The following is an 18,980-nucleotide window of genomic DNA, read 5'->3' on the forward strand; positions in this document are numbered from 1 at the left end:
TCGCGCAGAGTAACCGTGCGAGTTTTAGGATTTTTTTCGCTATATCTACTGAAGATAGGCCTAGCACTTAGAATTTCATATAGTCCCAAATTAAACCAAAACAAAATGTCGCAACATTTGACATTTTAATTTGATCTTCAGAAGATAGCACACCAGTAACATGATTATAAAATATCGCTTTAGAGTTCATATATCACTAAATCCGACTGTGAAGCGGTTTCCGGTAAAAGTTTATCACGCCTAGTCCCAAACTTTGCATAAAAATTCTAGAAAATTGGTACAATATTAACAATTTTAGTGTTGAAAATCGTGTTTTACTAGAACTTGTGAATGTGATCTCTACAAATTTGAGAAGAAAATGCGAAAATTTGAGTGATATTTACGATTATGGGCGCATGAACCAACGTGGTCAGAACGCGGTTAGCAGTCGGATGTAAACACGGGAAAATGTGTCCTTTTATATAGCACTAATTTTCTCAAAATTAGTCGGACCTAAAATGTGTAGTCATATTTTCAGAAATGTTATGCAGAATTTTGTTCTAGTTAAGATGATATCAAATATATATTTCAAAGTTGGACGTAACTCGACTTATGGCCAAAACGCGACTCCTATTTCGCCTGACGTAAAGTTTCTGGAAAGCTTTTTTGTGGTATGTACCCTTTATCTCGTTCAGCAGACAAAAACGACAACCAACGGGCATCTAAATTTGAGCTATCTGCAGTTGATAGCAAAATCACACGAATCCGACAAACTCCAAATGTCATCAAACAGATAGAGAAATGTAAAAGCTTTATTTCAAAGTTTGTTTCAGCGTCATACGGTATTCGGTTCTTGAGATATTTCAATTATAATATTAACCATGTAAATCAATGCAGGAGCTCTATAGACACCGGCACCAGAATCGAGCAAATTACGGCATGTCTCGCCACATTTTTCTTTTTAGTATAAAAATCGGCACCAGGCCGAATGCAAAGCTATAAAGAAATGTTAAAATGATGAAGTTGACCAAAATTGCTATCTTCAGAAGATAGCAAGCAAAAAAAAAAATAAATAAAAAATAAATAAAAAAATGATAAAAAAAATGATAATATTAAAAAAAAAAAAAAAACATTGCCTAGCACGCGTTGGAAATGATGATTCAGTACGGCGCGAAACGGCAAAACTGCACTATTTATTGAACGGGGTTTCGCGCTCAGAGAAAATCGGCATTAGGCCGACTGCAGAGCTATAAAGAAATGTAAAAATGACGAAGCTGACCAAAATTTAAAGCGGCACTTATAAAGCAGAGATTATCATCTGCATGTTTCTCTATTTTACCTCCCTAAATAGCGCGGCATATATAGGCCTATAGGCCGAATGCCGATTTTTAATTCGGGCAGAGTAGCCGTGCGCGTTTTAGGATTTTTTCGCTATATCTACTGCATTTAAAATCTCATCCCGATTCATTGCATCTTTCTACTCTAGAAGTAATGTTTTACATTATTTTCTCTAAATTTTTACTGCATCATGTAGCGGCGAGTTTTTTCTTCTAATACATCAGTCCCGATCAGAAAGTTTAAAGCGATAATACAGATTCATCACTTTCCGCATCTGCCTGTTTCTCTATTTTTACCTCTTCCTCCCCTTTTTTAAATAGCGCGGCATAGGCCGAATGCCGATTTTTGTTTTTATTCGCGCAGAGTAACCGTGCGAGTTTTAGGATTTTTTCGCTATATCTACTGAAGATAGGCCTAGCATTTAGAATTTCATATAGTCCCAAATTAAACCAAAACAAAATGTCGCAACATTTGACATTTTAATTTGATCTTCAGAAGATAGCACACCAGTAACATGATTATAAAATATCGCTTTAGAGTTCATATATCACTAAATCCGACTGTGAAGCGGTTTCCGGTAAAAGTTTATCACGCCTATAGTCCCAAACTTTGCATAAAAAATTCTAGAAAATCGGTACAATATTAACAATTTTAGTGTTGAAAATCGTGTTTTACTAGAACTTGTGAATGTGATCTCTACAAATTTGAGAAGAAAATGCGAAAATTTGAGTGATATTTACGATTATGGGCGCATGAACCAACGTGGTCAGAACGCGGTTAGCAGTCGGATGTAAACACGGGAAAATGTGTCCTTTTTATATAGCACTAATTTTCTCAAAAATTAGTCGGACCTAAAATGTGTAGTCATATTTTCAGAAATGTTATGCAGAATTTTGTTTTAGTTAAGATGATATCAAATATATATTTCAAAGTTGGACGTAACTCGACTTATGGCCAAAACGCGACTCCTATTTCGCCTGACGTAAAGTTTCTGGAAAGCTTTTTTGTGGTATGTACCCTTTATCTCGTTCAGCAGACAAAAACGACAACCAACGGGCATTTAAATTTGAGCTATCTGCAGTTGATAGCAAAATCACACGAATCCGACAAACTCAAAATGTCATCAAACAGAATAGAGAAATGTAAAAGCTTTATTTCAAAGTTTGTTTCAGCGTCATACGGTATTCGGTTCTTGAGATATTTCAATTTTAATATTAACCGTCAATGCAGGAGCTCTATAGACACCGGCACCAGAATCGAGCAAATTACGGCATGTCTCGCCACATTTTCCTTTTAGTATAAAAATCGGCACCAGGCCGAATGCAAAGCTATAAAGAAATGTTAAAATGATGAAGCTGACCAAAATTGCTATCTTCAGAAGATAGCAAGCAAAAAAATAATAATAATAAAAAATTAAAAAATAATAATAATAAAAAATAAAATAAAAAAAAAAACAAAAAAACCTAGCACGCGTTGCAAATGATGATTCAGATCGGCGCGAAACGGCAAAACTGCATTGAACGGGGTTTCGCGTTCAGAGAAAAATCGGCATTAGGCCGACTGCAGAGCTATAAAGAAATGTAAAAAATGACGAAGCTGACCAAAATTTAAAGCGGCACTTATAAAGCAGAGATTATCATCTGCCTGTTTCTTTATTTTTACTCCCTAAATAGCGCGGCATAGGGGCCTATTATGCCGAATGCCGATTTTTTTAATTCGGGCAGAGTAGCCGTGCGCGTTTTAGGATTTTTCGCTATATCTACTGAAGATAGCATTTAAAATCTCATCCCGATTCATTGCATCTTTCTACTCTAGAAGTAATGTTTTACATTATTTTCTCCAAATTTTTACTTCATCATGTAGCGGCGAGTTTTTTCTTTCTAATACATCATTCCCGATCAGAAAGTTTAAAGCGATATTACAGATTCATCACTTTCCGCATCTGCCTGTTTCTCTTTTTTACCTCTTCCGCCCTTTTTTTAATAGCGCGGCATAGGCCGAATGCCGATTTTTTGTTTTTATTCATGCAGAGTAACCGTGCGAGTTTTAGGATTTTTTTCGCTATATCTAGGGGCCTACTGAAGATAGGCCTAGCATTTAGAATTTCATATAGTCCCAAATTAAACCAAAACAAAATGTCGCAACATTTGACATTTTAATTTGATCTTCAGAAGATATAGCACACCAGTAACATGATTATAAAATATCGCTTTAGAGTTCATATATCACTAAATCCGCCTGTGAAGCGGTTTCCGGTAAAGTTTATCACGCCTATAGTCCCAAACTTTGCATAAAAATTCTAGAAATCGGTACAATATTAACCATTTTAGTATTGAAAATCGTGTTTTACTAGAACTTGTGAATGTGATCTCTACAAATTTGAGAAGAAAATGCGAACATTTTAGTGATATTTACGATTATGGGCGCATGAACCAACGTGGTCAGAACGCGGTTAGCAGTCGGATGTAGGCCTAAACACGGGAAAATGTGTCCTTTTTATATAGCACTATTTTCTCAAAAATTAGTCGGACCTAAAATGTGTAGTCATTTTCAGAAATGTTATGCAGAATTTTGTTCTAGTTAAGATGATATCAAATATATATTTCAAAGTTGGACGTAACTCGACTTATGGCCAAAACGCGACTCCTATTTCGCCTGACGTAAAGTTTCTGGAAAGCTTTTTGTGGTATGTACCCCTTATCTCGTTCAGCAGACAAAAACGACAACCAACGCGCATCCAAATTTGAGCTATCTGCAGTTGATAGCAAAATCACACGAATCCGACAAACTCAAAATGTCATCAAACAGATAGAGAAATGTAAAAGCTTTATTTCAAAGTTTGTTTCAGCGTCATACGGTATTCGGTTCTTGAGATATTTCAATTTTAATATTAACCATGTAAATCTATGCAGGAGCTCTATAGACACCGGCACCAGAATCGAGCAAATTACGGCATGTCTCGCCACATTTTCCTTTTAGTATAAAAAAATCGGCACCAGGCCGAATGCAAAGCTATAAAGAAATGTTCAAATGATGAAGCTGACCAAAATTGCTATCTTCAGAAGATAGCAAGCAATAAAAAAAAAAAAAAAATAATAATCTTACTATAAATAGGGGAATGTTGTGACTATGTGACTATGCATGTAAGTTAAAAGGCTCCGTCAGTTTCAATCCAAATGTCGCCAAATTCATACGGGAGATCAATGAATATATGGGAATGTCCTGTTATTAATTTGGTTGAAAACAGTCAAGAATTGGCTGCAAAAACAGTGAAAATATGGGTAAAAACGGGGTTTTTGTTATGAAAATCGGTTACCAGCCTACGCGTCACTGCAGCTGACCGGCAGTGCGTCGGCGCCGCGTGCGTAATGCGCATTACGCCAATGCGCGCGTAAACGGCGCAGCGCCACTGGACTTGCGAGCCAGAGACCAGTGGAAATGTTATACGGAAAGAAGGAAAAATAAAGGACAAAAAAGGTATTTACGGGTCACGGGATTATGAGGTGAACACGTCCGCAGACACGCTATGAGAGAACGGAATAAATACGGGAAAAGATGTGTGTTGTATAAACAACATGAAGCGGTAGTAAAGAAAAATGAAATTAACATGAGGACAAAAAAGGTACAAGTAACAGGCCAACGGGAAACGGGAACGAAACAAAGAAGAAATTAATCAGGAAATGCAAGAAAAAAAAGAAGCTAAAATAATGAAAACAGAATTAAATAAAAAACATAAAAACAAAAAATCACAAGCACCAAATCAGAAAGAAGCTAAATGGGAAATGTAAGAAAGAACAGATTTAGAAAATAATGGGAACGGGGTTAAATAAATAAATAACATGGAAACGGAAAATCACAAGCTAAGCAGTTAAGAAACTAAAAAAAGAAAATGTAAGAAGAGACAGATTTAGATAAATAAAATGTACCTTTTCAATGATTCTACCTGTTCAGTAATTCTTCCTGTTATAGTGAACGCTCCCATTTGCTCATCTAGCGGGGACCCGCGCGAAGCGCGGTATCCCGCTAGTCTTACTATAAATAGGGGAATGTTGTGACTATCTATCTATCTATCTATCTATGTATGAAGATCGAAAGGCTCCGTCAGTTTGGATCCAAATGTCGCCACATTCATACGGGAGATCGAGGAATATACGGGAATGTCCTGTTATTAATTTGGTTGAAAACGATCAAGAATTGGCTGCAAAAACAGTGAAAATATGGGTAAAAACGGGATTTTTGTTATGAAAATCGGTTACCAGCCTACGCGTCACTGCAGCTGGCCGGCAGCGCGTCGGCGTCGCGTGCGTAATTCGCATTACGCCAATACGCGCGTAAACGGCGCAGAGCCACACGATTTGCGAGCCAGAGACCAGTGGACATGATAATACGGAAAGAAGGAAAAATAATAAAGGACCAAAAGGTACATGGACGGGTCACGGGATGAAGCGGTACTATAAAGAAAAATTAAATTAAAACGAGGACAAAAAGGTACGAGTAATTAGACCAACGGGTTAAAGTAACTAAATGAAACGGGAACGAAACAAAGAAGAAAAGAAACTATTCAGGAAATGTAAGAAAAAAGAAGCTAAAATGATGAGAACAGAATTAAATAAAAACATGGAAACGGGAAATCACAAGCAGCAAATAAAAAAAGATGCCAAAAGGGAAATATAAGAAAGAACAGATTTAGAAAATAATGGGAACGGGGTTAAATAAATAAATAACATGGAAACGGAAAATCACAAGCTAAGCAGAGGAAACTAAAAGAAAATGTTAGAAGAGACAGATTTAGATAAATATAAATGCACCTTTTCAATGATTCTACCTGTTCAGTAATTTTTCCTGTTATAGTGAACGCTCCCATTTACTCATCTAGCGGACCCGCGCGAAGCGCGGGTATCCCGCTAGTAATATTAAAAAACAAAACAAAAAAAAAACATTGCCTAGCACCGTAGCACGCGTTGCAAATGATGATTCAGTACGGCGCGAAACGGCAAAACTGCACTATTTATTGAACGGGGTTTCGCGCTCAGAGAAAAATCGGCATTAGGCCGACTACAGAGCTATAAAGAAATGTAAAAATGACGAAGCTGGCTAAAATTTAAAGCGGCACTTATAAAGCAGAGATTATCATCTGCATGTTTCTCTATTTTTACCTCCCTAAATAGCGCGGCATAGGGGCCTATAGGCCGAATGCCGATTTTTTTAATTCGGGCAGAGTAGCCGTGCGCGTTTTAGGATTTTTTTCGCTATATCTACTGCATTTAAAATCTCATCCCGATTCATTGCATCTTTCTACTCTAGAAGTAATGTTTTACATTATTTTCTCTAAATTTTACTGCATCATGTAGCGGCGAGTTTTTTCTTTCTAATACATCAGTCCCGATCAGAAAGTTTAAAGCGATAATACAGATTCATCACTTTCCGCATCTGCCTGTTTCTCTATTTTTACCTCTTCCTCCCCTTTTTTTTAATAGCGCGGCATAGGCCGAATGCCGATTTTTTGTTTTTATTCGCGCAGAGTAACCGTGCGAGTTTTAGGATTTTTTTCGCTATATCTACTGAAGATAGGCCTAGCATTTAGAATTTCATATAGTCCCAAATTAAACCAAAACAAAATGTCGCAACATTTGACATTTTAATTTGATCTTCAGAAGATAGCACACCAGTAACATGATTATAAAATATCGCTTTAGAGTTCATATATCACTAAATCCGACTGTGAAGCGGTTTCCGGTAAAAGTTTATCACGCCTATAGTCCCAAACTTTGCATAAAAATTCTAGAAAATCGGTACAATATTAACAATTTTAGTATTGAAAATCGTGTTTTACTAGAACTTGTGAATGTGATCTCTACAAATTTGAGAAGAAAATGCGAAAATTTGAGTGATATTTACGATTATGGGCGCATGAACCAACGTGGTCAGAACGCGGTTAGCAGTCGGATGTAAACACGGGAAAATGTGTCCTTTTATATAGCACTAATTTTCTCAAAAATTAGTCGGACCTAAACTGTGTAGTAATTTTCAGAAATGTTATGCAGAATTTTGTTCTAGTTAGATGATATCAAATATATATTTCAAAGTTGGACGTAACTCGACTTATGGCCAAAACGCGACTCCTATTTCGCCTGACGTAAAGTTTCTGGAAAGCTTTTTGTGGTATGTACCCTTTATCTCGTTCAGCAGACAAAAACGACAACCAACGGGCATTTAAATTTGAGCTATCAGCAGTTGATAGCAAAATCACACGAATCCGACAAACTCAAAATATCATCAAACAGAATAGAAAAATGTAAAAGCTTGATTTCAAAGTTTGTTTCAGCGTCATACGGTATTCGGTTCTTGAGATATTTCAATTATAATATTAACCATGTAAATCAATGCAGGAGCTCTATAGACACCGGCACCAGAATCGAGCAAATTACGGCATGTCTCGCCACATTTTTCTTTTAGTATAAAAATCGGCACTAGGCCGAATGCAAAGCTATAAAGAAATGTTAAAATGATGAAGCTGACCAAAATTGCTATCTTCAGAAATTAGCAAGCAAATAAATAAAAAAATAAATTAAAAAAAAAAAAAATAATATTATTAAAAAAAAAACAAAAAAAACATTGCCTAGCACGCGTTGCAAATGATTATTCAGTACGGCGCGAAACGGCAAAACTGCATTGAACGGGTTTTCGCTCTCAAATAAAAATCGGCATTAGGCCGACTGCAGAGCTATAAAGAAATGTTAAAATGACGAAGCTGACCAAAATTGCTATCTTCAGAAGATAGCAAGCAAAAAAAAAAAAAAAACTATAATAATATAAAAATAATATTTATAAAAAAACCAAAAAAAACATTGCCTAGCACGCGTTGCAGATGATGATTCAGTACGGCGCGAAACGGCAAAACTGCATTGAACGGGGTTTCGCGCTCAGAGAAAAATCGGCATAGGGGACTATTATGCCGAATGCCGATTTTTTAATTCGGGCAGTAGCCGTGCGCGTTTTAGGATTTTTCGCTATATCTACTGAAGATAGCATTTAAAATCTCATCCCGATTCATTGCATCTTTCTACTCTAGAAGTAATGTTTTATATTATTTTCTCTAAATTTTACTTCATCATGTAGCGGCGAGGTTTTTCTTTCTAATACATAAAAAAAACGACAACCAACGGGCATTTAAATTTGAGCTATCTGCAGTTGATAGCAAAATCACACGAATCCGACAAACTCAAAATGTCATCAAACAGATAGAGAAATGTAAAAGCTTTATTTCAAAGTTTGTTTCAGCGTCATACGGTATTCGGTTCTTGAGATATTTCAATTTTAATATTACCCATGTAAATCAATGCAGGAGCTCTATAGACACCAGCACCAGAATCGAGCAAATTACGGCATGTCTCGCCACATTTTTCTTTTAGTATAAAAAATCGGCACTAGGCCGAATGCAAAGCTATAAAGAAATGTTAAAATGATGAAGCTGACCAAAATTGCTATCTTCAGAAGATAGCAAGCAAAAAAAAATAAAAAAAATAAAAAAAAAATAAAAAAATGATAAAAAAAATGATAAAAGAAAAAAAAGAAAAAAACATTGCCTAGCACGCGTTGTAGATGATGATTCAGTACGGCGCGAAACGGCAAAACTGCACTATTTATTGAACGGGGTTTCGCGCTCAGAGAAAATCGGCATTAGGCCGACTGCAGAGCTATAAAGAAATGTAAAAATGACGAAGCTGACCAAAATTTAAAGCGGCACTTATAAAGCAGAGATTATCATCTGCATGTTTCTCTATTTTTACCTCCCTAAATAGCGCGGCATATATAGGCCTATAGGCCGAATGCCGATTTTTTAATTCGGGCAGAGTAGCCGTGCGCGTTTTAGGATTTTTTCGCTATATCTACTGCATTTAAAATCTCATCCCGATTCATTGCATCTTTCTACTCTAGAAGTAATGTTTTACATTATTTTCTCTAAATTTTTACTGCATCATGTAGCGGCGAGTTTTTCCTTTCTAATACCTCAGTCCCGATCAGAAAGTTAAAAGCGATATTACAGATTCATCACTTTCCGCATCTGCCTGTTTCTCTATTTTTACCTCTTCCTCCCCCTTTTTTTAATAGCGCGGCATAGGCCGAATGCCGATTTTTTGTTTTTATTCGCGCAGAGTAACCGTGCGAGTTTTAGGATTTTTTTCGCTATATCTACTGAAGATAGGCCTAGCATTTAGAATTTCATATAGTCCCAAATTAAACCAAAACAAAATGTCGCAACATTTGACATTTTAATTTGATCTTCAGAAGATAGCACACCAGTAACATGATTATAAAATATCGCTTTAGAGTTCATATATCACTAAATCCGACTGTGAAGCGGTTTCCGGTAAAAGTTTATCACGCCTTTAGTCCCAAACTTTGCATAAAAATTCTAGAAAAGCGGTACAATATTAACAATTTTAGTGTTGAAAATCGTGTTTTACTAGAACTTGTGAATGTGGTCTCTACAAATTTGAGAAGAAAATGCGAAAATTTGAGTGATATTTACGTTTATGGGCGCATGAACCAACGTGGTCAGAACGCGGTTAGCAGTCGGATGTAAACACGGGAAAATGTGTCCTTTTATATAGCAAAATCACACGAATCCGACAAACTCAAAATGTCATCAAACAGAATAGAGAAATGTAAAAGCTTTATTTCAAAGTTTGTTTCAGCGTCATACGGTATTCGGTTCTTGAGATATTTCAATTTTAATATTAACCATGTATATAAATCAATGCAGGAGCTCTATAGACACCGGCACCAGAATCGAGCAAATTACGGCATGTCTCGCCACATTTTCCTTTTAGTATAAAAATCGGCACCAGGCCGAATGCAAAGCTATAAAGAAATGTTCAAATGATGAAGCTGACCAAAATTGCTATCTTCAGAAGATAGCAAGCAAATAAATATTAAAAAAATAAATAATAATAATAATAATAAAAAAAAAAAAAAAAAACATTGCCTAGCACGCGTTGCAAATGATGATTCAGTTCGGCGCGAAACGGCAAAACTGCATTAAATGGGGTTTCGCGTTCAGAGAAAAATCAGCATTAGGCCGACTGCAGAGCTATAAAGAAATGTAAAAAATGACGAAGCTGACCAAAATTTAAAGCGGCACTTATAAAGCAGAGATTATCATCTGCCTGTTTCTCTATTTTTACCTCCCTAAATAGCGCGGCATAGGGGCCTATTATGCCGAATGCCGATTTTTTAATTCGGGCAGAGTAGCCGTGCGCGTTTTAGGATTTTTCGCTATATCTACTGAAGATAGCATTTAAAATCTCATCCCGATTCATTGCATCTTTCTACTCTAGAAGTAATGTTTTACATTATTTTCTCTAAATTTTACTTCATCATGTAGCGGCGAGTTTTTTCTTTCTAATACATCATTCCCGATCAGAAAGTTTAAAGCGATATTACAGATTCATCACTTTCCGCATCTGCCTGTTTCTCTATTTTACCTCTTCCTCCCCTTTTTTTAATAGCGCGGCATAGGCCGAATGCCGATTTTTGTTTTTATTCGCGCAGAGTAACCGTGCGAGTTTTAGGATTTTTTTCGCTATATCTACTGAAGATAGGCCTAGCACTTAGAATTTCATATAGTCCCAAATTAAACCAAAACAAAATGTCGCAACATTTGACATTTTAATTTGATCTTCAGAAGATAGCACACCAGTAACATGATTATAAAATATCGCTTTAGAGTTCATATATCACTAAATCCGACTGTGAAGCGGTTTCCGGTAAAAGTTTATCACGCCTAGTCCCAAACTTTGCATAAAAATTCTAGAAAATTGGTACAATATTAACAATTTTAGTGTTGAAAATCGTGTTTTACTAGAACTTGTGAATGTGATCTCTACAAATTTGAGAAGAAAATGCGAAAATTTGAGTGATATTTACGATTATGGGCGCATGAACCAACGTGGTCAGAACGCGGTTAGCAGTCGGATGTAAACACGGGAAAATGTGTCCTTTTATATAGCACTAATTTTCTCAAAAATTAGTCGGACCTAAAATGTGTAGTCATATTTTCAGAAATGTTATGCAGAATTTTGTTCTAGTTAAGATGATATCAAATATATATTTCAAAGTTGGACGTAACTCGACTTATGGCCAAAACGCGACTCCTATTTCGCCTGACGTAAAGTTTCTGGAAAGCTTTTTTGTGGTATGTACCCTTTATCTCGTTCAGCAGACAAAAACGACAACCAACGGGCATCTAAATTTGAGCTATCTGCAGTTGATAGCAAAATCACACGAATCCGACAAACTCCAAATGTCATCAAACAGATAGAGAAATGTAAAAGCTTTATTTCAAAGTTTGTTTCAGCGTCATACGGTATTCGGTTCTTGAGATATTTCAATTATAATATTAACCATGTAAATCAATGCAGGAGCTCTATAGACACCGGCACCAGAATCGAGCAAATTACGGCATGTCTCGCCACATTTTTCTTTTAGTATAAAAATCGGCACCAGGCCGAATGCAAAGCTATAAAGAAATGTTAAAATGATGAAGCTGACCAAAATTGCTATCATCAGAAAATAGCAAGCAAAAAAAAAAAAAAATAAATAAAAAATAAATAAAAAAAATGATAAAAAAAATGATAATATTAAAAAAACAAACAAAAAAAACATTGCCTAGCACGCGTTGGAAATGATGATTCAGTACGGCGCGAAACGGCAAAACTGCACTATTTATTGAACGGGGTTTCGCGCTCAGAGAAAAATCGGCATTAGGCCGACTGCAGAGCTATAAAGAAATGTAAAAATGACGAAGCTGACCAAAATTTAAAGCGGCACTTATAAAGCAGAGATTATCATCTGCATGTTTCTCTATTTTTACCTCCCTAAATAGCGCGGCATATATAGGCCTATAGGCCGAATGCCGATTTTTTAATTCGGGCAGAGTAGCCGTGCGCGTTTTAGGATTTTTTCGCTATATCTACTACATTTAAAATCTCATCCCGATTCATTGCATCTTTCTACTCTAGAAGTAATGTTTTACATTATTTTCTCTAAATTTTTACTGCATCATGTAGCGGCGAGTTTTTTCTTTCTAATACATCAGTCCCGATCAGAAAGTTTAAAGCGATAATACAGATTCATCACTTTCCGCATCTGCCTGTTTCTCTATTTTTACCTCTTCCTCCCCTTTTTTAAATAGCGCGGCATAGGCCGAATGCCGATTTTTTTGTTTTTATTCGCGCAGAGTAACCGTGCGAGTTTTAGGATTTTTTTCGCTATATCTACTGAAGATAGGCCTAGCATTTAGAATTTCATATAGTCCCAAATTAAACCAAAACAAAATGTCGCAACATTTGACATTTTAATTTGATCTTCAGAAGATAGCACACCAGTAACATGATTATAAAATATCGCTTTAGAGTTCATATATCACTAAATCCGACTGTGAAGCGGTTTCCGGTAAAAGTTTATCACGCCTATAGTCCCAAACTTTGCATAAAAATTCTAGAAAATCGGTACAATATTAACAATTTTAGTGTTGAAAATCGTGTTTTACTAGAACTTGTGAATGTGATCTCTACAAATTTGAGAAGAAAATGCGAAAATTTGAGTGATATTTACGATTATGGGCGCATGAACCAACGTGGTCAGAACGCGGTTAGCAGTCGGATGTAAACACGGGAAAATGTGTCCTTTTTATATAGCACTAATTTTCTCAAAAATTAGTCGGACCTAAAATGTGTAGTCATATTTTCAGAAATGTTATGCAGAATTTTGTTTTAGTTAAGATGATATCAAATATATATTTCAAAGTTGGACGTAACTCGACTTATGGCCAAAACGCGACTCCTATTTCGCCTGACGTAAAGTTTCTGGAAAGCTTTTTTGTGGTATGTACCCTTTATCTCGTTCAGCAGACAAAAACGACAACCAACGGGCATTTAAATTTGAGCTATCTGCAGTTGATAGCAAAATCACACGAATCCGACAAACTCAAAATGTCATCAAACAGAATAGAGAAATGTAAAAGCTTTATTTCAAAGTTTGTTTCAGCGTCATACGGTATTCGGTTCTTGAGATATTTCAATTTTAATATTAACCGTCAATGCAGGAGCTCTATAGACACCGGCACCAGAATCGAGCAAATTACGGCATGTCTCGCCACATTTTCCTTTTAGTATAAAAATCGGCACCAGGCCGAATGCAAAGCTATAAAGAAATGTTAAAATGATGAAGTTGACCAAAATTGCTATCTTCAGAAGATAGCAAGCAAAAAAATAATAATAATAAAAAATTAAAAAATAATAATAATAAAAAATAAAATAAAAAAAAACATTGCCTAGCACGCGTTGCAAATGATGATTCAGTTCGGCGCGAAACGGCAAAACTGCATTGAACGGGGTTTCGCGTTCAGAGAAAAATCGGCATTAGGCCGACTGCAGAGCTATAAAGAAATGTAAAAATGACGAAGCTGACCAAAATTTAAAGCGGCACTTATAAAGCAGAGATTATCATCTGCCTGTTTCTCTATTTTACTCCCTAAATAGCGCGGCATAGGGGCCTATTATGCCGAATGCCGATTTTTTTAATTCGGGCAGAGTAGCCGTGCGCGTTTTAGGATTTTTCGCTATATCTACTGAAGATAGCATTTAAAATCTCATCCCGATTCATTGCATCTTTCTACTCTAGAAGTAATGTTTTACATTATTTTCTCCAAATTTTACTTCATCATGTAGCGGCGAGTTTTTTCTTTCTAATACATCATTCCCGATCAGAAAGTTTAAAGCGATATTACAGATTCATCACTTTCCGCATCTGCCTGTTTCTCTATTTTTACCTCTTCCGCCCTTTTTTTAATAGCGCGGCATAGGCCGAATGCCGATTTTTTGTTTTTATTCATGCAGAGTAACCGTGCGAGTTTTAGGATTTTTTTCGCTATATCTAGGGGCCTACTGAAGATAGGCCTAGCATTTAGAATTTCATATAGTCCCAAATTAAACCAAAACAAAATGTCGCAACATTTGACATTTTAATTTGATCTTCAGAAGATATAGCACACCAGTAACATGATTATAAAATATCGCTTTAGAGTTCATATATCACTAAATCCGCCTGTGAAGCGGTTTCCGGTAAAGTTTATCACGCCTATAGTCCCAAACTTTGCATAAAAATTCTAGAAATCGGTACAATATTAACCATTTTAGTATTGAAAATCGTGTTTTACTAGAACTTGTGAATGTGATCTCTACAAATTTGAGAAGAAAATGCGAACATTTTAGTGATATTTACGATTATGGGCGCATGAACCAACGTGGTCAGAACGCGGTTAGCAGTCGGATGTAGGCCTAAACACGGGAAAATGTGTCCTTTTATATAGCACTATTTTCTCAAAAATTAGTCGGACCTAAAATGTGTAGTCATTTTCAGAAATGTTATGCAGAATTTTGTTCTAGTTAAGATGATATCAAATATATATTTCAAAGTTGGACGTAACTCGACTTATGGCCAAAACGCGACTCCTATTTCGCCTGACGTAAAGTTTCTGGAAAGCTTTTTTGTGGTATGTACCCTTTATCTCGTTCAGCAGACAAAAACGACAACCAACGGGCATTTAAATTTGAGCTATCTGCAGTTGATAGCAAAATCACACGAATCCGACAAACTCAAAATGTCATCAAACAGATAGAGAAATGTAAAAGCTTTATTTCAAAGTTTGTTTCAGCGTCATACGGTATTCGGTTCTTGAGATATTTCAATTTTAATATTAACCATGTAAATCTATGCAGGAGCTCTATAGACACCGGCACCAGAATCGAGCAAATTACGGCATGTCTCGCCACATTTTCCTTTTAGTATAAAAATCGGCACCAGGCCGAATGCAAAGCTATAAAGAAATGTTCAAATGATGAAGCTGACCAAAATTGCTATCTTCAGAAGATAGCAAGCAATAAAAAAAAAAATAATAATCTTACTATAAATAGGGAATGTTGTGACTATGTGACTATGCATGTAAGTTAAGTTAAAAGGCTCCGTCAGTTTCAATCCAAATGTCGCCAAATTCATACGGGAGATCAATGAATATATGGGAATGTCCTGTTATTAATTTGGTTGAAAACAGTCAAGAATTGGCTGCAAAACAGTGAAAATATGGGTAAAAACGGGGTTTTGTTATGAAAATCGGTTACCAGCCTACGCGTCACTGCAGCTGACCGGCAGTGCGTCGGCGCCGCGTGCGTAATGCGCATTACGCCAATGCGCGCGTAAACGGCGCAGCGCCACTGGACTTGCGAGCCAGAGACCAGTGGAAATGTTATACGGAAAGAAGGAAAAATAAAGGACAAAAAAGGTATTTACGGGTCACGGGATTATGAGGTGAACACGTCCGCAGACACGCTATGAGAGAACGGAATAAATACGGGAAAAGATGTGTGTTGTATAAACAACATGAAGCGGTAGTAAAGAAAAATGAAATTAACATGAGGACAAAAAAGGTACAAGTAACAGGCCAACGGGAAACGGGAACGAAACAAAGAAGAAATTAATCAGGAAATGCAAGAAAAAAGAAGCTAAAATAATGAAAACAGAATTAAATAAAAAACATAAAAACAAAAAATCACAAGCACCAAATCAGAAAGAAGCTAAATGGGAAATGTAAGAAAGAACAGATTTAGAAAATAATGGGAACGGGGTTAAATAAATAAATAACATGGAAACGGAAAATCACAAGCTAAGCAGTTAAGAAACTAAAAAAGAAAATGTAAGAAGAGACAGATTTAGATAAATAAAATGTACCTTTTCAATGATTCTACCTGTTCAGTAATTCTTCCTGTTATAGTGAACGCTCCCATTTGCTCATCTAGCGGGGACCCGCGCGAAGCGCGGTATCCCGCTAGTCTTACTATAAATAGGGAATGTTGTGACTATCTATCTATCTATCTATCTATGTATGAAGATCGAAAGGCTCCGTCAGTTTGGATCCAAATGTCGCCACATTCATACGGGAGATCGAGGAATATACGGGAATGTCCTGTTATTAATTTGGTTGAAAACGATCAAGAATTGGCTGCAAAAACAGTGAAAATATGGGTAAAACGGGATTTTTGTTATGAAAATCGGTTACCAGCCTACGCGTCACTGCAGCTGGCCGGCAGCGCGTCGGCGTCGCGTGCGTAATTCGCATTACGCCAATACGCGCGTAAACGGCGCAGAGCCACACGATTTGCGAGCCAGAGACCAGTGGACATGATAATACGGAAAGAAGGAAAAATAATAAAGGACAAAAAGGTACATGGACGGGTCACGGGATGAAGCGGTACTATAAAGAAAAATTAAATTAAAACGAGGACAAAAAGGTACGAGTAATTAGACCAACAGGTTAAAGTAACTAAATGAAACGGGAACGAAACAAAGAAGAAAAGAAACTATTCAGGAAATGTAAGAAAAAAAAAAGCTAAAATGATGAGAACAGAATTAAATAAAAACATGGAAACGGGAAATCACAAGCAGCAAATAAAAAAAAAAAGATGCCAAAAGGAAATATAAGAAAGAACAGATTTAGAAAATAATGGGAACGGGGTTAAATAAATAAATAACATGGAAACGGAAAATCACAAGCTAAGCAGAGGAAACTAAAAAAGAAAATGTTAGAAGAGACAGATTTAGATAAATATAAATGCACCTTTTCAATGATTCTACCTGTTCAGTAATTTTTCCTGTTATAGTGAACGCTCCCATTTACTCATCTAGCGGACCCGCGCGAAGCGCGGGTATCCCATAGTAATATTAAAAACAAAACAAAAAAAAACATTGCCTAGCACCGTAGCACGCGTTGCAAATGATGATTCAGTACGGCGCGAAACGGCAAAACTGCACTATTTATTGAACGGGGTTTCGCGCTCAGAGAAAAATCGGCATTAGGCCGACTACAGAGCTATAAAGAAATGTAAAAATGACGAAGCTGGCTAAAATTTAAAGCGGCACTTATAAAGCAGAGATTATCATCTGCATGTTTCTCTATTTTTCCCTCCCTAAATAGCGCGGCATAGGGGCCTATAGGCCGAATGCCGATTTTTTAATTCGGGCAGAGTAGCCGTGCGCGTTTTAGGATTTTTTTCGCTATATCTACTGCATTTAAAATCTCATCCCGATTCATTGCATCTTTCTACTCTAGAAGTAATGTTTTACATTATTTTCTCTAAATTTTACTGCATCATGTAGCGGCGAGTTTTTTCTTTCTAATACATCAGTCCCGATCAGAAAGTTTAAAGCGATAATACAGATTCATCACTTTCCGCATCTGCCTGTTTCTCTATTTTTACCTCTTCCTCCCCCTTTTTTTAATAGCGCGGCATAGGCCGAATGCCGATTTTTTGTTTTTATTCGCGCAGAGTAACCGTGCGAGTTTTAGGATTTTTTTCGCTATATCTACTGAAGATAGGCCTAGCATTTAGAATTTCATATAGTCCCAAATTAAACCAAAACAAAATGTCGCAACATTTGACATTTTAATTTGATCTTCAGAAGATAGCACACCAGTAACATGATTATAAAATATCGCTTTAGAGTTCATATATCACTAAATCCGACTGTGAAGCGGTTTCCGGTAAAAGTTTATCACGCCTATAGTCCCAAACTTTGCATAAAAATTCTAGAAAATCGGTACAATATTAACAATTTTAGTATTGAAAATCGTGTTTTACTAGAACTTGTGAATGTGATCTCTACAAATTTGAGAAGAAAATGCGAAAATTTGAGTGATATTTACGATTATGGGCGCATGAACCAACGTGGTCAGAACGCGGTTAGCAGTCGGATGTAAACACGGGAAAATGTGTCCTTTTTATAGCACTAATTTTCTCAAAAATTAGTCGGACCTAAACTGTGTAGTAATTTTCAGAAATGTTATGCAGAATTTTGTTCTAGTTAGATGATATCAAATATATATTTCAAAGTTGGACGTAACTCGACTTATGGCCAAAACGCGACTCCTATTTCGCCTGACGTAAAGTTTCTGGAAAGCTTTTTTGTGGTATGTACCCTTTATCTCGTTCAGCAGACAAAAACGACAACCAACGGGCATTTAAATTTGAGCTATCAGCAGTTGATAGCAAAATCACACGAATCCGACAAACTCAAAATATCATCAAACAGAATAGAAAAATGTAAAAGCTTGATTTCAAAGTTTGTTTCAGCGTCATACGGTATTCGGTTCTTGAGATATTTCAATTATAATATTAACCATGTAAATCAATGCAGGAGCTCTATAGACACCGGCACCAGAATCGAGCAAATTACGGCATGTCTCGCCACATTTTTCTTTTAGTATAAAAATCGGCACTAGGCCGAATGCAAAGCTATAAAGAAATGTTAAAATGATGAAGCTGACCAAAATTGCTATCTTCAGAAATTAGCAAGCAAATAAATAAAAAAATAAATTAAAAAAAAAAAAAAAAATATTATTAAAAAAAACAAAAAAAAACATTGCCTAGCACGCGTTGTAGATGATGATTCAGTACGGCGCGAAACGGCAAAACTGCATTGAACGGGGTTACGACTCGAAAAATCGGCATTAGGCCTATACCGCGCTATAAAGAAATGTTAAAATGACGAAGCTGACCAAAAGAGCTATCTTCAGAAGATAGAAGAAAGCAAGCAAAAAAATAATA

The sequence above is a fragment of the Amphiura filiformis genome, chromosome 8 (assembly GCF_039555335.1).
Source record: "Amphiura filiformis chromosome 8, Afil_fr2py, whole genome shotgun sequence".
In the NCBI taxonomy this organism is placed as follows: domain Eukaryota; kingdom Metazoa; phylum Echinodermata; class Ophiuroidea; order Amphilepidida; family Amphiuridae; genus Amphiura; species Amphiura filiformis.